Raw genomic sequence first — 25,283 nt, forward strand, 5'->3', positions numbered from 1 at the left:
AAAAATACATTTGTCAGCAAAAAACATTGCAGAATGAAGGAGAAGAAGCAGTATGGATAACCCGGAGCATGTTTGAATGTTTCCCGCAAACTGGTTAAATGTTTATATACACGGAGTGCGGTTGATTCTTCTGTGAGAATGCTATAGTTTCCGCCTATGGATTTTAATGTTGCATAGTATTTACATATATAATATTAAGCTGGCTGAAAGAAGTTATTCTGGTCGGAATAGCCTTTACCGTATCATTGCATTGATGTTAATTTCTTTACAGCCTTTATTACGATCCAGCAGAAATAATTTTCTTAGCCTTCAACGAAGCAGGTTGTTTTTTCTGACGGCGTTCTCTAACTATAAAAATGTTCGTCTCTTGATTTTAGGAATGCATTTCGAAGCCAGCATTACAGGTTTACGTACCTAGCGAAGAAAAAAGGTATATTTCTGCTGTGAAAACTGTTCTTGTCTTTGTGGCTATCCGTTTAACCGTACGTGGAAGTTCTTCCTAAAAGGTCAAGTTTTGCACCGAGGAGTGCTTCGGTAACACTCTTGTTTTATGCAAATTTAAATAGGTTGAAACGATTACAGGTGAAATAAAAAATAATTGTTTTACATGCCACACGTGCTTCCCAGCGGTGATGTCGAAACAGAGTGCTCTTAGGAAGGAATTCAGGTTTTTGCAAGAAAATTGGAATACTATCACTCTATCTAATTTCAGAAGACTTGGGAAGCTATACTACGATTACAGGACTGACCATAATTTCTCGGAACTGAATTCTAAACAAAAGAGTTCCAAAAACACTGCTCCTGCATATTTTAGTTTCCTTTTTTGCTTTGGCGTCTTTTTTTAAAATACACTGGTGTGAATTATTGAAACCACTATTTGTAACTGCATTTTATATAATAAATCAACAACACCAAGGGTTGACCATGTATTCCAAATTTCGAGAATAATTTCTTTATAATGGCAGAAAAAAATTTTCATTCGCTGTACTTGACTGCTGTAGCAATTCTGAGGTTATTCAAATATATCAAATCTTAAACGCACCGACACGACAAAAGAGGCATTTCTAATGAATAATGTACTTGGCGCCGATAAAATGTACGAGTTTCAATTATTACAGATCTTTAATTGCTCCTCACCTCAAATCGTTCATTACCTGTCCTCTCTTGCATCATTACAACATTACTCATCGACTGTTAAAACACGCTGCACCGATATATGGGCTATACCACATTTTCGTACAAATTACAAGTTTCAGTCATTATCTCATAATGTTCCCATGACACTAAATAGACACCAACATACTTGTGGGTACAGTAGAAAACAACTTCGAACATACATCCTGCAATCGTAACTGAACCTAGCTTGTTTTTACTTCTGTATTCCTGGCCTATTGTAACTGAACCTAACTGGTTTTTACTTCTGTATTTCTGTCCTATTGTATGTTTACTGTGTGTTTGGAATCGATTATGCACTTAGTTCTGAATCATGTTTTTTCCTACATATTTCTAGCGTATTATTTTTAATTTTTATTTACGGTGTGCTTGAATCTCCTATTGATAATGTAAACTATTCATTCTGTTCGTGGCCTGTTTCTCTAATCTGTGTTTCCTTCATCTAATTTTGATTATCTTTGATGAAATTTGTAGAACTGATTTGTTAAATTGAACTCGTGTTTTATTTTCTTTTTTTTTTGTTACTTATGATTACATCTGTGTTACGTGGTCCATCCTCCATGCCTTGTAACGGCTTCCTGCGCCTTTGTCAAGCTGCTCGAGCAGCTTTTAGCCAGGAAGTCGTCGAGATGCTTCTGGAAAACTGAATAAACTGAAAACTGAATATACTGCCGTCTTGCAATGTGATTTTGCGATGTTGATGTAATAAATATATTTTCATATGCATATACAATGATGGGAAGGGTATTTCTTATGAAGAACATTGTTACAATTTTACCAGGCAATATTTGCCGGAATGTAGTGTGTGTGGCTTCTGTAGAGGTTTTTACGTTAAATTCTATTTCGTTTTACATCCTTGTCAATCATGTTGGCCTTAGACGTTACCCTGGATCGCGTTAAGGCTTCACTAATTGACAGGCAGCACTTTTTCATCTCTTTTTTTGTATACTAAACCAGGTTGGTCTTTCAAGGCAGCTGATGCTGAACGGTTGCCATCAATTTTTCAAACGCGGGCGCATGTGTACAGGGCGGTTGTATGCTCTTTGCCTTATTAACGATGATCGACGGCGATGCGGTTGTAACACACTTTTTAGTTTGCCTGCATCGTCTCTGTAGTACATACGCGGTGATAAAATTGAGTTTAAACCGAGCGGACAAAGGGCCCAGTAGTCACAGTGTCGGCTAGTCGTCCGTGCCAATATAATACCGCGTTACCACCTACTTTCGGAAGACTGGCGGGGTTGATAACACGTGATTGGAGTACTGTTGTATGGGAGTTGGCAATGGACTCGCCTGAGCAGAGATGAGAGATGAGGTGAGAAATCAAGGAATTATCTTCATAAACACGGCACACGATTACCTACTAAAAATTATGTAACCGAAAAAATTACCGCCGCTCAGAAGTCGAACTTTCTAATGAGATGCATCGAACTAGCTTATAGAACTAAGTCAATTGACGGTTTGGTTGCTGTGGATATGATAGGTAATAGATGTAAGGAAATAACATAGCGCAAAAACAAACAGAAACAAAAATCAGCGGCACAAGACAAGCAATTTGACATCTGAGTCCTTTGTCGGATGTGTTATTTCCTTAGGTGAAGGATAATACGCACACCAACTCGCAACTTTTAGTTCTGGCATAAACCAGGGGCGTTCCTATAATACGTACATTTAATTCGGGGAAGTAAGCATTCATACATATTAGCCATTTCATAAATAACGCCAATGCAGAACGCTTAACGCAAGCACTCACGAACAGCTCAAACGATAAATCTGACTGCCGATGTTCCAGGGTTCTTCGTTTCACCTCACAATTTCTACGTATAATTACAGCGTGAGGATGGGAGCTCAGGGTCTGCATTGTCGCGAGTACCGTCACCTCGAATAAACAGGATCCCTATTCGAAGCCATATGTTTAACGTTGTTTTTGTATGGAATCTCCGCTGTGAAGGATGAAGCAGTATTTTGAACTTTTGTTTGTATTTGGTTTCTATGGTACTATAACACTGCCGAACACTTTTTTTTTAATTTACTGTGAATTACCTCATCCTATCGGTTTGCGAAAAGGTTTTTAGGCATTGAACCGGCTCGCGAACTGGTTCGGTAGGTGATTTAGCCGAACTGGGAACAAACTAACCGAAATTGACTTATTAAAAAGTGAAGCGTCACCGAACGGATAGGTACGTGTTTCGATACATTGCTACATATACAATTTTTTTATCTCTCCTCAAAGTCTCGGAAGCTTTTTTTAACATATGCGTCCCTATCAATGTTTATTGAAGACAATAACAGCAGGGTAACGCAAGTCGAGACCTCTGCTGAGCGGGCTGCAGAAAAAGCACGAAAAGAAGGAAAATAACTATATCCGTGAAGGGGAGTTGGATAATAACATATACCTTACACAAATATAAATTTAAACAAAACTCTTTGCAAAATAACGTTACTAAAAGAGAGAATAATAAATGCTCCTCACCTTCACGACATAAAACGAGAACCGCATGCCCAATCACGAGCACTAAGATAGTAAGTTGCATTGCTCGTGAAATGTTTAAAACATTCGTTCTTTTGCCCCTTAAAACTTCGATACCTTTACTGTTGTTTACCGAACGTTTTGAGAAGTTGCAATGCCCTCGTATGAGAAAACGCAGCTGGTCTCTTCGGATGAATAGGCATTGTGATTTGGAATTTTTTCGAACAACTGTCCATGACGCTTGCCTTAAAAGTTGTATTTTAGCTTGACAGTGTTTTTGTTTTAATTTTTAAGTATGTTTTTTTGGTATTCGTTTTACTGAGCATTGCCGTTATTTTTATTTTTATTTTACTTTATCATGCAAGATTAAGAATAAGTAGACAAATTCAACACGTTCTTACTAGATGCCCCGCACCTGGGCAGTGGACGTGAAGTAATCTTTAAACACTAATCTGTGGCACCAGAGGCGTGTTTTTCAGCGTTTTTTTTTTTTGTTAGGACATTTCAGTGGCGCCACTGTCTCCTAACTGCAGCTTGGGGACTGTCGCCGCTGTCGTATGATACATACGAATTGTTGCCCACAACAGTGACTTTGTTATAAAGCACCAGTTTTGATTACTTGGAAACTTGAAATGCTTACTTCCAATAATTCGGGCTTTTTGTCAGCCTCTAACGCATTTAAATTCCTTCAAGCCGTATCCCGCGGAAGCTTGAACAAACAAGGAGAGAGAGAGCAGCTTTCTTAAGGCTAACGGTCAGACCGTGTTCAGCAAGTGCATTCTAGATTTTTTGCGAGATTTCTGGCTCAGAGCTCCTCGGTAAGTATTCAAAATAATGCGCTTTTTAAATTACTTTTGAAACGCATTTGTGAAGAGGCAACAGGACCAGAGGCCCTAATGCTCTTTTATAATTATCATCAAAAAAGTTTAGCTCCCCGTCCTCTTCCCCAACACATGTGCATAAACCTTCATCGAACAGCAAAAATTTGACGGTTTGCTTCGATTTCTTTCTTTTTTCTTCACTTGTATCAGTAGAATGTTTTGATCTCTGAACAACGCAATAGTTTTTCTGCACCGTCATAAACACCTTAGTACGAGCTTGAGATATATTTGCGAGGGCCACAAAGTTTTGTTCGGATATTTTCTTCAGTCTGTAGGGCTGAAATTCCCTTCTTCACAATCAGGAAGGTAAAGCCAGCCTTATGAGTAGTCTGAACACGGGTGCCGCAAAAAAGCCACACTGTTGTTGCCCGATCAGTGCCTGAAGATAGGGTGACCAACTTTTCGGAATTCGGGCACAAATTGAATAAAATACACTCAGGCAACGTTTGTGGCAGTTAATCAGTATATTTACTACATATTGCATGCTTTTTATAGGTTTTCAACACATTCATGTTTGGTGAAAAAAAAAAAAGATATATTAGCGAAAAGTAATGGGGGTTGAGGCGCAAGAGCAGTTTAGGTATTTTGCGAGGAGCACCAGTCATGTGGGAGTAATTTATCCAACTCAATTTAGCACACCTTGGTGTAGTCTGCTCTGTCACTTCGACGCTTGTGGAAACTAACTAAATCCCGTGCTGCAACCCGCAGTTCACAGGAGTGCCTGCTACCGATTTTAACTCGCTGTCAGCAGGTTATTTCATGTTGCGTGAGACGTTTCTGGGCAGATCGGCCCCTGTTATTGTATGTGATTTGCCAAAGAAAAACAAACGGACATCCGGAATATTTTACAATGGCTAGCGTGTAATTACGTTATTGTTTACGTGCGCGTTTATACTCGAAGTGAAACCTGTTTTGTTTGAGTTAGACATGGACAAACGCGAAGTAATAATAATAATAGTGATAATTTAAATAGTGATAATAGTGACCGCCGCGTCCACCTTCTGTAATAAAGTTTTTTTATGTTATATTATGTTATGTTATTTGTACTATAAAAGGGGTTTTGTAGAGTAGGACAAGAAGCAGCAGACGGGCGTAAGATTTCTATTGATACATGTTCCTTCGATCACAGAAACGCACAATACAAAATGTTTGATTATAAGATGTAGTGCACCGATATGCACTCATCTTGATGATTTGCATGACACATTTACGATGCTGGATGGATCAGCAAAGTTGCATTTTTTCACGTCTACTTGTACTTTAACTCCAATGTGGCCTAAGTATATCCTTGCACAGGGAAGGAGCCGGACGAGTAAACTTCATTTATGCGAGCCTTAAATGCTCATGTATGGGCCCCAGCCTCGGGGGGGGGGGGGGGGGGGGGGGGCTTTAGAAAGGTATTCTGTCCTCCCCTGCGTGCCTTCGCTGAAAGGGAAAGGGCGGCTCCGATAGTATAAAACAGGACGTGGAAATGACAAGTGTACGGCGACAAAACCGTGGAGGTAAAAAGGAAATGGCAATAAAACAAGCAGGAACAACGATGAAATCGGAAAACGAGGGATGCTGCACGCTCGTAACGCCCCTATGAATTAGGGTATGTTATTCCCTGCTATGCACTTAAATCTGTTTATTCAAGACAAGAACTTATTTGACTGCTTCGGCTGCACCATGTCTCAAACTCAAATATTACTGATTTGCTGTGTACGCAATGTACATGACGTACATAATTTTTAATTTTTCTTAAGTTGAGCTGGTCGTTTCTGGCAAGTTTTTATGCCAAGTTGGCTCGTAGAACTGCGTTTGTTTTGTTCATTTGCTGCTTCTTTCTGCTGCCTTATTTGTATGATTTATTTCGTTGTTGTGCTCTTCACCACTAAAAAAGGTCGACAGTTTTATTTCGAAAATGTGTTTTGCTTCCAGCCCTGTTTCTTTGATTTAAACCTGCAGAGCTTTACTGCACAAGTCAGGTCCCACATTATTTCTCTCTGTATTCATTATAAGAGAGGGGGACATAATTAAATTGTGAAGAACGCTGCAGTGACACTAATGAACACATGCACAACTTTTTTGTGTTTCGAAATACTGAAAGCTATAGTTTCCACCAAGCCAGAATGGCACTGCGAGTTTTGTATGATACACTACTCAGCTTTGGTTTGCTTTTGTTGAGATGGTATTGGGTTTATTTGGAATATATAATTGCGACTTTAAGAAGCCAGGAACAGTGATAACATGGCTTTTGTGACGTCACCTAAGCCTGAACCAAATGACCAATCTTCTAAGCTTACCTAGAAAGAGGAGAAATCTCTCGAGTGGGTTTCTGGATATGCATAACCTAATTCTAGGAGGGATAACTATTTCGTGGTTATTACAATAAGCTGAAATACGAGTCGCACTAAGGGCCACTACCTAAATTCATTTCAATTTGGTGCAGAAAGCTGACACACCTGCTGCAGGGACATTGCATACAGGCAGTTATAGTGCATGATAATGTATGTTTGTTCAGCATAAAGTACAGTAACATAAACGATTTCCATTTACACGCATTTCTCAGTTACATAGTCCACTTCTAACTTCTATTGGCTATAAAAGCACGCGTTTGTAAATAGCACCTCAACAGATCACGAACACGCAATCAGCTGACGCATTCAGTGGGGGGATAGAAGTGCGCAACGGTAAAATAGCGCAGTAGAGACCGGTCAACAAATAATTTATTTCCCAGCACTAGCGCAGTACAACCACCGAATTATGTTACCCCCCACAAAATAATTAATACAGAAACACCGCATGCAGGAACACGGGGAAGCAATCAATCAGGAACAAAATTAGGGGGAAAAAATGGCCGCGTATCTGCTCCTATCTTTGCAAATGTCGACAAAAGACGATCGTCGTCTTGCGCCTCTGCCAAATAAATACCTCCCTTTCTTTTCCACCAGATCTTCTCCTGTTCCTCTCCCGTCTCTCTCTTCTCAATATAAACAGGCTAGAGGTTTGCTCAAGTCAATTAATATTTACCGCGTTCCACTGCTCCGGGCCGCGTTCCTCGGCGCACGGCGTAGACGCGCATGAATTGAGGCACCCCACTACAACGTTTATAGAACCACGCTGCGTTTCAATCGGAACGTGGAAACCATCTAGTGAAACCTTTCGTTACTCTTGCGGTGTGATTTCTTAAAATGCCACCAGGAGCTATAGCGGCGCGGGGAACAGGTGGTGACGGAGGAAATGTTGGTCCACAGTGGATGTTGTATTTTATAAAATCAAGCATCCATCATTAGTTATGGAAGGAACCCTGCAAATATTACTTTTGTTTTGATTTTCTGCCTCATGTTTGGGTAGCTTTTGCTCTTGTTCAACAATGTTCACAAGTATGAATATTGTCACCAGACTGAGACGTTTACATTTGGCTGTGCATATATAAGAATATTGCGCAGCTTCTGTTACACTCAGGGTTGGTGTCTGAATCGAGCCACAGACAGACAGACAGAAAGACCAAAATTTGTGTGTTTAAGTAGCTCAAGAAAGACTACCGTCTTTAAAGAGTAATCATGCGCTAGTGTTTTATTTTTACCGGAAGAATGAAACAAAATGGACCGGGGGTATTATTAGGCTCTTATAGGAGCTCACTTGCATTCAAACCAGTCCGGGGGCGGGAATAGTGGGTGAACTAGGATAGAATAAAAAGGTGGGGAAGGGGTATAAAAGAGTAGTCCCACTGTGCTCGATTCCGTCGCAGACAACACACCACGAACACTGTTGGCTGGCGTCATGTTGCGTCCGGGAGACGAGAAGCCTCGACGGGAACGGTGAAACTGGAGGCCAGCTTTCTGACACGATGAGCGAAGTCTGCGGCGGTCCCGACCACTTCGGAGTTCGCTGGATTAGGGTGCGACCGATCGACGAGTACAGGGGCGCGGGAGCTTGCCCTGGTGTGCCCACACAAGCAGAGTGAAAGCCGGGCGCTATCCAAATCTAGGGCGATGGCTCGCGCAGACGATGGGCTGCTGAAACGAAGACCCTGGGAATCGTAGGAGCGCGAAATAACGCTTCCGCTCAATGCCGAAGCGACGACCGAACTCCCCTGAGGCATCCGCAAAAGTTACCTCTACGAGCATCAGAAGTAGGTTCTACCCTACCTGCTACTTTTCTAAGTTGCGGAGAATCCAACACTTCATCAACGCGTTAGCATGGAACAAATGTTGGCTACCGACCGCAGGAAGATCTTCACACAACGTTTTAACACTCGAAAGTTGTCCCTGCGTATTCCCTGCAATGGTGGATGCCATGATAAACGTTGTTGGTTGCAACGTGAATACCTGCTACTGCCACCAACTTTAGTAGACAAAAACACAACGGGAAACGCTGTAAGGGTGGCATCTTGACTGCGCGCGCGTTTCGCATGGTGTTTTAACGGGCTGGCGGGGCCGATTTTCCTCTGGAGTCAGTGGTATTAACTCTATCTTTATAAATTGTATTTTGTTATGGCTGCGTGCAAGAAGTTTCATATCCCCATCCTGCATTACTTATTCCCATGGAAACAGAATGAGAGGCTTTGTGCTACGCGACCGCAAAACCACGCAGACAACGTTGTCATGACTGAAGTACATAATAAAGAATACGCCGACCACCAGAGAAAATAAAACAACTAAAACAATGACGTTTCGGCACCCCGAACGGGAGCCTTGTTCACACTAAAAGCAGAGACAGAAAAAACGGAAAGAACGCCCATTGACGTGCCGGACCTTGTGAGGCTTTTATTCTTCTGTTTATCGAACACGTACTTCGTGTTTAAGGGTGTTTTCTACAAACAAGTTCACGGTACAGCCATGGGGGCGTCAATTTCGGTAATAGCCGCCAATTTGACAATGGAGTCTGTAGAACGAAGAGCGCTTTCGTTCTTCACTCCAGCCGCGAAGATTTTCCTTCGCTACGTTGACGATTGCTTTTGCATAATCAAGAAAGAAAATTTGGACTCATTTGCGGATCACTTAAACTGCATTGAAGATTCTATTAGGTTCACACTGGAAAAAGAAAACAACAGAGAATTGCCCTTCCTGGACGTTCTAATCAAACGGGATGGTACTAAACTATCTTTCGGTGTTTTTAGAAAAAGCACGCACACGGGACGTTACTTGAACTTCAAGTCGGTGCACCCTGCAGCGCACAAGAGGTCCGTGGTGTCTTCTTTAATGCAACGTTCCCGCACTATCTGCTCCACGGCTGCCGACCACTCCGCTGATGTCCAACGTGTACGTCGCGACCTTTCTGCAAGCGGCTACCCGGATTACTTCGTGACTTCGGTGGAAAAGAAGTTGGATCGCGCCTCTACAGCCTCACAGAGATGCTCAAAAAGATGCAGCATTCCGTATGTGCCGGGAGTGAGTGAGACTTTGGCCCGAGTCCTGCGCACGTATGACGTGCACGTTGCCCACGTTCCTACCCAGAAGCTAAAGGACGCTCTTGTGAAAGTGAAAGATAGATTACCGAAAGAACGATTTGCCGGTGTTGTATATGAAGTGCCATGCGCAAACTGTGATAGATTATACATAGGGGAATCTGGAAATTTTGAAAGACGGTTAAAAGAGCATTGTAATGACGTAAAAAAAGGAAAAGTGTCTACAATGCCCTCGCGGAACATGCACAATCGTCTAACCATGAGATAGACTGGGGCAAGGCACGTGTTGTCGCCACCGAGAAGGACTTCGCCTCTAGGCTGTATCTTGAATCCATAATGATACAGACGAACAAAAACACCCTGAACCGCACTGACGGCAATCTTCCCCCCGCTTACGCAAGGTGTTTAGGTCACGTGCTTCATACTACTTAAACTCTTAGCTTTCTGTCTCTGCTTTTAGTGTGAACAAGGCTCCCGTTCGGGGTGCCGAAACGTCATTCTTTTAGTTGTTTTATTTTCTCTGGTGGTCGGCGTATTCTTTATTATGTACTTCAGTGTCATTCCCGACCAGACGGGCGTCCGTCGAAGCCTCGATTTCATTTCAACGTTGTCATGAGTACACCAAGGCCGGTTTTGTGCCCCAAATTTCTATCGTAACCATCGTTATCGTAACGAACTGGCTCTCAACCCGAACGAGGTTATGAAATGGTTACGGTGTGTTAAGCATTTTATACCCGCTAAGGAACATAGTTTAATTCCTGTTTTCTAGTAAAAAGTGAATTTATACGGATACATTTCTTCGAGCAGCACTTCATTGCTTACCAAACCCTTCAGGCGTAAAGTGAAGAAATCCTGGCCTACCCGAGATAGCGTTCTATGAATTGAAAAAAAAAACCCTTACTCTCTTGACCTGCGCTCACGTAGCCGCCCAGTAACCAGGTAGATTTTACAGATATAATAAAGTTTACTCCTCTTTTCCTCTTCAACCTCTTCGTTCTCTTGAGTTCACTTTTACTGTAACACATTTCTCATTATGACGAGAATAGGGATGTGGAAAATCTAATGTAAATATTCCTCCAGGTCTGAACAAACAGTGTTACTGTAATTTTACCGTTCATACAACGCGTGCATGCCAGCGGGCGTATATTTTGCGAGTGTGCGTGTGTGTGTGTGTGTGCATGCGCGTGCGTGTGTGTTTCGTGTATGTGTGTGCGTGTGTGTGTGCTTGTGCGTGCCCGTGTGCGTGTGCGTGTGTGCGCATGCGTGTGTGCGTGTGCGTGTGTGTGCGCATACTTATGTGTGTGTCCATGTGTGTGCGTGTGCGTGTGTGTGTGTGTAAGTGTGTGTGTGTGTGTGTTATGCAGCAGAATCATGTTGTGGGGTATCATCTGCAGAAATGGAAATGATTTACACCGACACACTAGCACCCTCAGTACTGACTTTTTAGGACAAAAAAGCGGTAATAAAAAATGGGTGTGTCATTTATTTGTATTTATGAATTGGTTTACACCAACAAATACCAGACTAGGTTGATACCACGATTCCTTTGTGGATGATGCGGTTACAGCGCAGTGCCCTGTGTACGAGCAACGCCTTTTTTGCTTGAACCGACGTTATTGGTATTATGCTCAATTGCTAACGCATTGATCCAAAAACCGTCATAGTGGTCAGAAGACTGGTATAAAACAAGTAAGCGCATTATACACACGGTAGGTTATTTTACCCTTAATCTAAATTATTTGGGGTCATAGTGCACGTCCGAATACTTCTATGCCATGGCAACGCAAATTCATGTGATACAATGCCGTGGAGCGTTCGGCAAGGTTGCAGAAAATATTTTGCCAACTCCTTACATAGGATTACCCGAAATCGCAATGACTTCTGACAAATGACTTCTGACAAAAGCGAGATCACGAAAGGCCTGGAAAATGTTTTGTTGTTGCATTTTCGATGGTTTCGGTTATTAGCAACTGGCGGTTTTTTGTTCGAAGGATTGCTCGATTGAGAAGGTGACGCCAAAATCCCACCCTTCGCAGTCCGCGAAGCACCGGCTTCGCAAGCGATAGTGTGACGCGGGAAATGTTTCAGCCGGAGTGGTATAAAACTATACTTTAGATGAGTCCTTCAACTAGTGCATCCGGTTTCAAGTCTATAATTCTAATAAAAGTTAACGACACGCAATATCTGGGGCGGGCAAATATTAAAAGTCCTGCCAGCGCACAGAAATAGCAGAGAGAGCGATCCTGAGTGAAGCAGCGTACAAATGCAAGAATCGATGAGCCGAAGTCACGGATACACGCTTATCAGTGCCGCCCATCATCGCACTTTCCGCCAATAGAGGTGCAATGATTTTCAGAGGGGGCATTATTGTGATCGTGTGGCGCGCACCGTGAACTAGCCTGTGAGTGGGAGTGGCAGATTGCGGCAGATTGCGGTAATGGAGCGCCACATTGCAGATTACCGCCAGTCTGGGCAACCATTATCTCAACTTGCATGCCCCTTCCTGAAGCCACGATTGGAATTCGCCCTCCAAGCCGCATGACGAACCCTACCAAAGCGGCAGGTGCTCCAAATATTCGACTTCCTTAGACATGCCGGCAGCCATACGGTGCTCCCCGGCCGATAGTGCATGATCAGCAGGCCATATCGCTGATGATGTGGCACAGCAGCGGCACGTCATGGAGGCAAACAGACAAAAAACCATCGCCGACGCCGCTCCCATTAAGTGCATTCAGCGGATGGGGCAGCGGCATGATGTGCAGACCCTATAGTGTCCTCTCCGTGATTTTTGAGATAGAGAATCCGTGCAGGTTTAAATGCCTTCGAAGTGACGACCAGTTTTTACTGCTTCTTTTTGGCCCCGCCTGCGAATGGGTTTTGAGTGTTATCTCTAGTGTAAAACGTTTCGTAATTTTTTGTTACTTTTGTCACGTGAGGTTGACACCAATAAGGGCCCTACATCCAAAACTAAAGTGATGTTATTAAACGTCCTAGCAGGAAGAAGACGCCTTACCGAATGAATTTTAGGCATCACCACATGGGTGACAGCGTTCGAAGCACGTGTAACCAAAATTAGAATCAGGTGTCACTGACAATAATGACCTTCTGCAACACGTAGGGGAACTAGAGATTAAAATGGATAATTTCAGCAATGCAGCACACAGGCTTGATTGAAAAACGGTATCTTAGAAATTCGATCATGACGGAAAAACCTTGCAATACATAAATTCCTGGAGCAACGTCAGGAGGAAACCGAGCAGCTACTTTATTCGGTAGCAGACCATTTATCAACGAAACTCGATATTGAACGTGCCGAAATCAAACAGGGTCACCGCCTGGGAACACGCCGAAGAGGTAAACAAAAAATAGTTGTTATCGAACGTCTAGATTTTCGGACGAAGTCCGAAATACTAAGCAAGGCTAGCAAGATAAAGGAACGGATGTTTTCATTAAAAAAATTTTTTCAGTCAGGCTGAGACAAATCTGCAAGGATATAGTGCAGAATTCTACTGAGTTAACTACCCGGAAAAGTGAGCCTAAAGTGCCATCAGTAGATAAGTCACAGTTTCCACTATCTATGAAAGTACGTCGACAAATTAATTTTTGAAGCTTCTATTAGTCGCCTTCTCCGCAACAATGAATGACTGTTCTGCCAATAACATAAATTAGTGCTTCTGAATGTAATGCCGCCGATTAGCGAAGAAGAATTAAGATTTAAATTTGGTTATATAGACCTATGCCCCATAATAAATTTCTGTCCATGAGATATGGCTTTCCAATACTATTTCTGCTCTCTGGTTACTCTGTACTACGAAAACACAGAGCGGGAAGACGCAGTAGCGTTGTCACGCTCTTCCACAGATCATCATTAAGGTGGCGGTCCCACTGGATCAGCCCGCGCTGCCGGTTTTGGACGATGTTTGCGTAGGCGCTGTTGCGCCCCAGTTGGCACCACATTCATGGCTAATGTATCATTAGAAAGCAGAAGTCTTCTAGATTCCCAACTCGCTTACCGGTCTATTCCAGCTAATTTGGCTTGAGAAGGAGAAGCCAATTTGCAAGAGAGAAAAATTGTATTTTTGCTTTTTTTGCTTCGGGTGGTGCAAGAATTTGAGAAAACTATGCGACGTAATTACATGTAGTTTGGTATGTGCATAGAATAGATGTCTATGCAGATAGGGAATATATTTTGTTATACGGCCGTTTGAAAATAGCTAAAATAGCGCAATTTCACTCGCGCTAAACTTTTACATGGATTAATGCAGAGCAATGTGTTTTCGTGTGCGCGTTGCCAGCATATGTATTTGTATACTGCCGAAAGTTCGCTGAATTTCGTTCAGCGGTTTTAAAGTTAGTTTGGTCTACATAGGGCAGTTTACACGTACACATGGGTTTTTTGGTGCAACGTTTCTGCGTTGCTGCTGAAGACGAAGTTTCTATATTTTCACGCATCAAACTTGAAGACCTCCTTTACTTATTTACGTTCAATTTTTGCGCTGTGATAAATAGAACACGTATAAACTGTTACTGAAATTGGCTGATTTTCATCACGCCGGCCGAAGCGCTCAAATGCGCCTATATACGTACACACACGGAACTCCTAAAAGTGCGTTACATGGAATATACGTCGATGTCATATCTTTATAACATTACCAAGTAAATGTACAATTAACCCTTTTTTATTCCTGTAGCGACGATTTTACAGCCATAACAGTGTTGAAGTTTTATGTGGCGCCATCCAGTGTCGAAACTGTAAAGCTACTTTGTTACGTTTCAGCTTTCTGCTACCGATGGCGCGGCCAAACGCACTATTCGAGGGAGCCTCAAGGCGGTACATTCAGGCTCCCCAGACTTTTCGCCTCTTCTTTGTCGTAGTGCCGATACTGCCGATACTCGTTCAGTTTTTGTTGCCACGCCGTGCGGTCTGTGCGAACTTCGGTGGTAGCAAATTTGCTCGGTATCTCTGGGCATTCTGCACCGCCGTTGTCCGGTGGAGTACAGCGGTGCGACGTTTTATGATCTGCGATGGGTAAAACCCGTAAAACGCCAAAACGTTTGATAAGGCGTAAAAATGCATCCCAAAGTCGCTAAGCGCAAGTAAGAGCGGCCGCAGCTTCCTCATGCAAGTAAGGATTTTCTTTTTGTGTTCATTGCACGCAATCTCGCGCTAACGCGCTGCGAGTGTTATTTCTGTTCAGCCTTTGTTGTGTTCTGGCGGAATATGAGGGTCCGCATGAGGGTTCGCATGTGTTGGGGATGTGAAAAAGCGCGCTTAGTTCTTACCACGATTTTGACCGGTGTGGGGCTGCTAGTTTTACCTTTCAATGCTAAAAGCTCTGGGTGGTTTGTTATTCGGAGCCTAGCCACCGCTTGCTGCCACCGCTTGCACTTTTATTCGCGGCCCCTTCCCATTGCATGTGGCCCGGCCACCAATGCCTGGCCGTAAAAATGCAGAACGTAGCCATATATGGCTGGCGTCTCGCTGGCGTCGTGAAATCCTCCCCCCCCCCCCCCCCTACCCGTCGTGAACTAACCGGGCTCGCTCGCCGGCGCGCCCCCCGGCGTGCCCTGAAAACTCTCCGTCGTCGCTGCCGTAGCCGTAACATCTAGGCGTCGTGAAATAGCCGCTTGGCTCCTGCCGTACCCGTAAAAGCTACGCGTTGTGAAATAGTCGTACTTACGCCTCTGCTTACGGACGTTGTAGTTGGGTGTTGAAATCTTGCCGAGGTCTGTTTTTTTTTTTTTTTTTGCCGCATTTAGAACTTTTGTAATAACTATACTTCACGCCCGCCTTACAACTCAGTTGGCTAGAGCAGTCGAGTTTGGTTTTACCCAACCGGCTGAACCACTACGGCTCACTGAAGCCAAGGCCGACGCAGCCAACGCTATGGTTACGTCCGATAATCTGTAATTATTATAAGTGACTATGGCTGCACAAAGCTAGTCTGTAAATTTTTTTGTAACCATTTACTTTTGATGAATCAACTTTAACTTTCAAACTTAAAAAAACAAGCGGTTTTGCCTTTGCATAAATATCAAGAAAGACTGTTTTCTGTTCATGTTGCCAAGCAGGCTTGGGGTAGCAGCTTGGAGTTCCTTCCGTACTTAGCTAGAGGTAGTCCGACCATTTATAATTACTAAATAGTGATTACTAATTAACAACGAGCCTGGCGGTGTGAGGAAGCGGTGTGTTCGGTTGGATAAAAATCAACAGATTGCTCTCACGGAGAGTTGCGTTCCTCCTGAACAGAACTTTAGTGACAGCTGCCGTTCCGCAACATTAGCATTCCTTATCGTTCCGTCCGGACGGAACGCTAGACAATGCCTTTTTTGTAGTGCTCTTTTGTTCACCTTATCCATAAGCTCCTCCTTTCTTTATCTGGGAACTAGGCGATACAGGTTTTCTGCCCAATTATGGGGTTGCGTCTGGGGTTTTATGTCAATTTGAGGCCCTCCTTTGTGGGTTATGTTGGGAAACATGAACAAAAAAAAAACCGATACACCAACATGTAGGTGGTAGAATTATTACAGCTTGCCGCATATTTACCCACTAAAAAATGCGCTCAAACCAACTGTGGGCAGTACGAACTCCTGCTAGTTCTCGTTATGTAATTTGTTCAATTGCCTTGGTGTCATTTTTTAGCTGGCTGGAAGAGTCAATAGCTGCATATGCTTCTACCATCCTGAGGCAGACGCTATCAGTATACAAGAGCAGTTATAGGTGTTTTCACACTATGTCCTTTGTAATTGCTCATCTCCAGAGGCAAGCACCCCACGAATAGTTAGAAAGTGCAGGAGTGTCACATGGTTTATGACTCCCACTTTTTAGGAACTATGCGCACATCACTAGCGCGTATTTGCACATTTATATGTTTCCTGACAATTTGTTTTTTCTTGCGATGCATTTTGCTGGTGCACATGTAGTAAAGAGACATTGTGTTTTACAGAAAACGTGCTGAAAATATGCACAAAGCAGTGCCTCTGATGAACACCAACACTGCAACCATCACGGCTGATTCCATCATCACGGCTTGCTCACCCTGTTGTCCCATCCCTGTATTTGATAACCATTATGTTATATTTTTGTCTTTTCAGCTTGCTGTAAGATACAAAGGTCTTTTGCCAGTTTGTGTGCCTCTGTTGGGCTCATGACGTTTGCTTAGTGCAAATAAAGGCCTTTGTTGTTACCCTTGCTTGTTAATTTTTGTTTTGCAAAGTTTTCAGGAAAAGCAGCTGAGTTCGGTATACCAGGAAACAACATGCAACCGCGAGAGGAACATTTACCAGCCGAAAGCCATTGTCAACGAAACTGGTTCATATTTCGTGCAAAACGTTCATGTAGTTTGCATGTTCAGTAACCTTGTTCATTTCAAGCAAGTGAAGAAATATGTGTACCATTGCGCGTTGATTGGCAAGCACATCTTTCTTCTGATGAACTTATTGTAACATTACATAGCCGAGAGTATTTCAAGGGTCAATAAAAGTTCCTTCGCAGCAGCTTTGGTGAATCTCTGCCTCCTGCATCCGAGTATGCCAGTTTTCTTTTTTTTATTCACATTCCAAGCGCAGCAAAGTTTGTATAGAGGCAGCGGCGTTGGAAGTTTTGTCTCCAATAAACAGCTGTGTCAGTGCCTGTACTGTTGCAGTTCGACCTCACGTGTCACCTCAAAACGTGTGACCTCAGTTTGCTGGGAAAGGTGGCATCTAACTTTGTTGGCAGAGCAAAATTATGCAATGATCTTGGCACTGTAATGACCCCGTTGCTGGACGGAAAATTTTCATTCAGCCAAGAACATGCAATATAATTACTGATTAGCTCATTCCTGTCAGATCGAATGCAATCTCTGAAAAATTTGGTGACTGGGTGATGGCACTATAAATAGCCGATGGTGGTGGTCAGTGGCGTAGCCAGAAATTTATTTCGGGGGGGGGGGTTGCGCCCCAACCCTAATGCGTGTGTATATAGTATATATATATATATATATATATAAGGTTAGTAGAGACAGAGACAAACGAGAAAGACTTAGAAAATAAAAATAAGTTTACTGACGTTTCAGGGAGAGGACTCCCTTTCTTCAGAGTACAAAATAAGTTCGTTTCAGAGCTATATATACAGAAAATGTAGCAAGCGCGAGGGCAAGGTAAGAGGAGGGAGAGTTTGTACAAAATGGATTCATGGTTGGTGGGTAGCAAAAGAATGAAGGGAGAGCGGGAAAATTAATTACAACAAGGATAACAAGAACACACAGTCACGCGGTACGAACTTGGAAAAAAAGAGAGAGAGAAGAACCAAACACAGAGAAAAAATAATACATAATTTAAAAAAAAAAAAATAATAAATAACAAGGTAATTTTCCTCCCCCGTGGCAACGGGGGTGAAAGAGGGGTCAAAACAAGATAGGCCCATGCCCGTGTTTGACATAGGCAAAAAGATTAGTCACGCGGAAGACGTTCCAAAGAAGATATGCACACAAAGGGCGAACATCTGCCCATTCACACCCGTTCTAGGAATCCAAGTAAGGTCATTGAAACAAGAGATACGTGGCTTCTGTGGGTGGGAGGCGGGGGTCGCGCCCAAAAGCAGTAGGACAGGCAGTTTCGACAGGAAAGAGTGTACATTGGTATACAAAGAGCGAAAAAAATAAATAAATAAAAAATAACCAGGTAATTTTCCCCTCCCTTGTGGCAACGGGGGTGAAAGAGGGGTCAAAACAAGATATGCCCATGCACGTGTTTGACATGGGCAAAAAGATTAGTCACGCGGAACAAGGAAACGAAGATATGCAAATGCACACAAAGGATGAACATCTGCCCATTCACACCCGTTCTAAGAATCCTGGTAAGGTAATTGAAAAGTGAGACATGTGGCTTCTGTTGGTGGGAGGCGGGGGTCGCGCCCAAAAGCAGTAGGATAGGTAGTTTCGACTCGAAATGAGTTTACATTGATAGGGGAAAAAAGACAAGGTCAAACAAGTCATGAAAAGAAAAAAAAAAAAAAAAAAAAAAAAACAGGCATGTGCACGCGTATGACGCGGCAGCAAGTGGTATTCATCTGCCCGGCGCATGGTGCCAGTTCAGGGAATGCCGAGGCGGTCAGCAACGAATATTAGAAAACAACAATACAAAAAAGAAAGAGGACACGAAAACAATCACACACGCTCGCGTTCACAAATTAATTGCAAGATGAGAATATCAAAGCTAAAAATGGTACTGCAGCCTTCTACCCAGAACGCAATGTCCAGACTTGTTCATCGAATTTGCTTCAGTGAAGCCATTGTGCTAAAAAACGTCGTGCTAGCACGAAACTAAACCCAACTACGAGAGCTCGCCAACTAATGGGAGAATATTATTGAGGGAAAGAAATGAACAGGCATAACACGAGCCTGAGAAATGCAGCCGAAATTTTAATCGGAGGAAAGACAGGTTAATTTCCCATAACTTTCATTTATGCCAAACGACGCTGATTTAAACTTATAGATAAGGTAAGACTCACGAACCTCGCGATCGTGATGCGTTTTAAAACTAGATTCAAGAATTGTGGCCTTCAGTTGTTCAAAAGAATGACCAGGAGTGTTAACATGCTTTGATAGAGGCAAAGAAGGGCAGGTTTTTGCATGGGAGCGGTGATTGTTAAACCTCAAACGAAAGGGTGTTTCAGTCTGGCCAATGTATTGTTTGCCGCAGAGGGTGCATTCCAGCAGGTATACGACGTTGGCGGAATCACAGTTAAAGTTCCCTTTTACATTCACATAATAGTTTGAAGCTGTGCTGGCGGCGCGCTGTGTGGTGGTCATTTGTGGGCATACCTTACACCGTGGTTTGTTACAGGGCATGCAACCAGTAGTCTGTGGTCGGCTGATGCTAGATTTAGTGAGAACGTCACCCAAATTTTTGCTGCGTCTATAAACAACACGTGGTGGCTCGGGGAATATTCTCTTTAGGCGTTCACTTTGAGCGAGGATATTGTGATGTTTCCTTAGTATGGAAGCAACTTTCGGAGAAGAGGCCGAATGGGTCAAAACGAGGTTGGTTTGTTGATTGGGTTTTGGAGCTTTTTTTCGGAGAATTTCGGTGCGGTTCAACTGGTTAGCTCGTGTAATCGCGTCATCGATCACCTGCTCTGGGTATTTTTGATTTAAGAGTGCGGTTTTAAGTTCTCTGCAGTTAGAATCGAAATCCGCCTGGCTTGTGCAGATTCGCCTAAAACGGTGAGATTGGCTGTAAGGTATTGCAGTCTTGCAGTGCCTGACATGGCTGCTGTGGAAGTGCAAATACTGGCGCGTGTCCGTAGGTTTCCTGTAGAGATTAGTCTGAAGTCTGCCCTGAGAAACTGTGACAGTAACATCCAGGAAATTTATGCTGTGCGTAGAGTAGGAATGAGAGAGGGAGATGGTAGGATGCGCAAGGTTAAAAGCCTCAATAAACGCCAGAAGTTCCATTTCACCGTGCTGCCAAATCATGAATATATCATCTATATACCTTTTGTAGTACAACGGCTTTAAACTTTGGGTTGCGAGGAAGTTTGTCTCTAGACATCCCATAAAGATGTTCGCATAGTTGGGCCCGATTTTGGTTCCCATTGATGTTCCGCTGACTTGCACGTAATTGACACCATCAAACTCAAAATTGTTAAGTTCAAGGATAAGGTGAAGGAAAGTTTCATATATATATATATATTTCATATATATATATATATATATATATATATATATATATATATATATATATATATATATATAATTGGTAGTTTTTACAGGACAACATTCAACATTACATTTTAACACATTTGAAAGACAAGAAAACATCCAGCAATAAAAATTTCTGGGGGTTTGAACCCCCCAAACCTCCCCCCCCCCCCAAGGCTACGCCACTGGTGGTGGTAAAAACGTTTGCGCAAAGAAAATAAATGTTACAAAAACTAAGGTTAGGTGCACGATTTGAACCTATGCTAGGGTATGCCCGTCCAGTCCCACACGCGTCCCTTGCACCACGACTAATTAGATCTTACTCACTACAAGGTGAAACGGGAAAGCCCGGTCCCGTCCACTGAGCCGCCACGGCCGCAGAGCGCCGTAGAGCGCTCTGCGGCCGTGGAGCGCCGTAGAGCGCCGCGTACCTCCCGTTGCGGCCAGAGAGTCATGGGTTCGAAACCGGGCATGGCCTAAGTATTTTTTTTATAGTAGAGTGCGGACGCTGACGCCGCGGGACATAGACCCGAGCAAGAGATGCTTCGCATCTAAAATAGAAAAGCCCCCCCCCCCCACCCACATCGATGTGGCAATGTCAACAACCTGTTTGGGAGATACTATCAGTTGTCTTGTTCAATGAAACGATTCATTCAAAACAAAATGGAAATTGGAAATTAGCTTCTCCGCAAGTGTATATCAGTTGTCTTGTTCAATGAAACGATTCATTCAAAACAAAATGGAAATTGGAAATTAGCTTCTCCGCAAGTGTATATATGCTCGGTAAAATAAACTCTGAACAACGGTATCAACATAAAATACAACAATACTTTCCTAAATTTAGGCTTTGATTTCTACCTGGAGAGTGAAGCTACGACGTAGCAGTCTCCCTATACAGTGTTTGTTTTTTCTTTTTGAATAAAAGGCAACCCTGTAGAAAGTGGAAGGAAGAACGCCGAGCGGCCCAAACAATTCGCTATATGCCATAGCTATTCTCATAGCTATGGTACCACAGACATATTGTGCTGAAGTGAACAATCGAAGTGCCATAACAACGCTTTATTCGAACCATCTTCCCCTGCCCATATTCCCAGATCCCGCAACAGGGCCGCTTGGCCTCCTTTCTCAAATAAAGTCATCCTTCTCCTCTCAAACACTTTCAAAACGCCATCAGCAAACAACTACAAAGAGCCGCGACCAGGCTCCCATTCAGAGGGACTTCCTCAGATAGGGAGGGGGGTGTCGTGGGTTGCGGAGGTGAATTCGCTACGGTATTGTGGAAGGGAGGGTGGGGGGTGCTTGTAGGCTCGGCAGGTTCAGCTTTTCTCCAATTTATGTGCAGCGATAATTTTTTTTTCTTGAAGTAAAAAAAAACCCTGTTTACCGTGTTGACTCGCGGTGTCCTGCCTAGAGTTCATACAAGAAGCTGCGTGCGCCTAACTCACCGTGAGGGAAAGCCGCAGGGGCCTGGCGGTTCCACCTGGCTCTAAGCCCCCTTCACGGTGCATTACGCGGACTGTTCACAACGATGTAGCCTCCACAATGCTGTACGCAGCTTCTGGTATGAGCTACCACGCACGAGCTAAGGAAGAACGCAACAAGGGTGAGCACTGACTCGAAACGGGAGCTTATAAGTAGCTATAATCGCATTTGAAAATGGAAAAAAAAAATCTGTTCGGTGTTCCCGCTAATGGGTTAGTATTATGCCTTCCGACCAAGAGAGAAACTAAATAGTGCAAGCAGGCCAAACAAACGCAGAAAGGCTTTAGTTGATGGTGTCGCGTGTTTCGATCTTTTTTTTTATATGTATAATAATTCTGAGCAGCATGTTCTGGCGTCGACAGAGAAGCCAACATTGCCGCCGTGCATACGTCGAGGGTGTTGTTGATGAATGAGCAAGTGGAAAACCGCCGTGGAAAACAACCCCCATACAACCTAACAGCAGCGTATATTTACCTTCTCCCCGCCAAATAAAAATAAAACAAGAAAACATCGTCGCGTGTCGCCAAGAGTCCGACCCTCAATCTTGGCCGATTCGTTTCACCCGGCGTGACCAAAGCTAGCGTTTTGGCAGAACTCTTTACTCAGACGGCGCTATTGTTCTCTACATCTGGAAGCAAGTTAGTTCGCTCCTCCAGCACCAACATCCTGTTGAAAGGTTAGGATAAGTGGAACCAGAAGCAAGGGATAGGAACACAAGAACAAGAGGGATAGCCAGCTGCCTTTGGAAGTTCAGCCTGACACAGGTGTAGGGCAGCGACAGCACAGTGAATAGAGATTTCACTGGTAAAAAAAGAAAAGACAGGTGGCCTCACAAAAATAATAATCATAATAAATCTATAACATGGAAGCGTGTGGACCGAAAACCCGTGACATGCTGAGGTGCAAAGTGATGAACAGAGGTAAAAACGAAGCAACCTGCCGTATAGTGACTTACTGTGAACAGAACAAAAAACGCCATGAACGAGAACGAAATCAACGAAAACGCGAAGAACAGAATCAAAGGATTTGTGGAGACAAATTTATACCCATCACAAAAATATAAACGGCACCGAATAGTCCGTACACGGAAGTGTCCGGGTCCCGCGTAATTAGTTGCCTGAGAAACCTCCGCCACATGGAGCCCAGGGTCGTCCTGATGATCGGCACCAACGACCTGCGTCTGGTATGCACAACAGATGCAATTCTGCCTCTGAGCTAAGGGTATGCTCAGAATTTCTGCATCAACACTGCCATTTTCATTATTCTTTTTTTTTCACAGGCCAGAACCATGGACGACGCGTAACAATTGATTGCGGATTTGGAGGTCGTATTGGCTCTGTTACTCGGACGCGGATGTGGTGTTGTCGTGATGACGCTGCCGCAGGTGGCCCGCGCTGCGCGGCCCAGCTCCCACTGGCGAATTCTGAATGCCGTGAACGCGTGGATCCTCGGGCTGACTATGGGTACCATGTCTCTCTTTACGACAGTTTGCGGCAGAGAATAACCTGTTTGTTGCGCTACTTTCACGCAGACGGAGTTGTTGCTCTTGAAATCCATCGCCTCTTTGTGCTGGGCAGACGTCGTGTCCGCTATTGCCTGTACGAGCGGTAAGTTGCCCCGGCTACATTGGTTGTAATGTAATCAACACTGACACATTTACAGGCGGATGGGGTCGGACCGGCGGCTGGACATGGTGCACTGGAACGAAGAGGCGATGGGCCGTGTGACGATGGTGCTGAGGGACGTGATCGGCGCCTGAACACACCCTCCTCCTCTTCTCAGCAAAAAAAAAAAAAAAACGGATAAGTATCAGTTGCCCTGCTTTCAAAAGAACTCGATTATTTCGCAATCTGTTCATACGTAATTTCACACCGACCATACATTTAGGACTCAATTCCCGTTGCAAAAGCACGTAGACTCGAAACTTGTTTGTTTATTTTATCCTTTACCTAGTGATTTTTTTTTCAATTTCACTTCTATGTCTTTTTTCCCCTTCAGGTATGCATAAACTTCCTTAGTACGTAGAAAAAATATTTTTATAGCTGAACTAAGTGTCCTGACCGCCATTTCATCATTTCGTTTTGCTGGCCGCATCCGGCATGATTATTTCAAGCGTAGTTATAAATAATCAAAATTAGTGCCGAGAACACCCCATTGTATTGACGAAACATTCTCGTGATATTTTATAACGCGCGTTTTGCTATTGCACTAGCATCACTGCCCCATTGCAGGTTAGCTTGGCTCTTCTTATAGATCATTTGTTTTTGCTCATAGCGTGCACATATCTCACCCATTCTTTTTTTCCTTTTTTACAGCGGAGTTCGGCCACGGCCAACTCCCACCGGGAAGCAAGGGTGGGTTGAAAAGCAATTTCCTGCGATCTCCTGCGCTTGCCTGTGGGAGCTGAAGCCGCTGAGCGACGTATATGCTGAAGCTGATATGGTCTTCGCACTTCGCCCCCCCCCCCCCCTCTCAAACCACCAGCTGCAATATTTATGTTGGAAGCTAAATAAATATTTCCTCTGACTCGGCGTGCTATGCTCAGTTTCATCCGGTGTAAAGCCGTGATTGCAGTGCAAAGCATGTGGGCTGAAAGGTTCTACGAAATGTTGTCTGCCGCAGTGAGATGTTGGTTATATTTTCGAGGCGATCACGTGGGATGCCACAAAGACATGTGATGTCGGAAAAAAAATTTCGAACAGTAGCACCAGGATAAATTCAACAGCGCACCTGTCGCTTCCTTTGACCGGACAAAATGCTTTCGGCATCTTTTGACCTCTATCTTGAACATGCATGATGAATTACGTTTGGTGCCGGAAGGCAAGAATGGAAGACAGACCATCTGATACTTGCGCATATGGCGCAGTCTATTATATTTGCAGTATTCTGTATGTAATACGATAAAAAAACTTTTGTGCCAGACTTAGCTTGCAACCCATACTAGGGTCCAAAGGTGTTCTGATTCCGGCTAAAGTTGCCATGACATCAACACAGAGGACATTATTGCACAGCGGGAAAGACGAGGATAGAAGGAAATACGCAAGGCCCGTGCCGACGATTTAGCGGCGGTTCATTGAGAAAAACCGCCTGAAATATATCAAGAGACGCCGATAATTTTCACAATATCTCTTTCTTCATTCCTTTACACCGAGCTTTCTTTCTGCTCTTTTAGTAATGTGCGCAGGCAATCTTGGCGACAT

General features: G+C 43.6%; 1 long non-coding RNA gene across 1 annotated transcript in view; it reads right to left on the reverse strand.

Moving 5' to 3' along the window:
- The window catches only part of LOC144150182 (uncharacterized), a 27,775-nt gene extending 24,010 nt beyond the window's left edge, over window positions 1-3,765 (reverse strand). Inside the window, exon 1 of the long non-coding RNA XR_013318448.1 lies at window positions 3,647-3,765. This is a non-coding gene — a long non-coding RNA (uncharacterized LOC144150182). The remainder of the gene's footprint in view (window positions 1-3,646) is intronic.
- Window positions 3,766-25,283: the final 21,518 nt, after the last annotated feature.

Source organism: Haemaphysalis longicornis, unplaced genomic scaffold, assembly GCF_048455015.1.
Source record: "Haemaphysalis longicornis isolate Haplotype H1 unplaced genomic scaffold, Haemaphysalis longicornis Haplotype H1 scaffold_8, whole genome shotgun sequence".
NCBI classification, from domain to species: Eukaryota; Metazoa; Arthropoda; class Arachnida; order Ixodida; family Ixodidae; genus Haemaphysalis; species Haemaphysalis longicornis.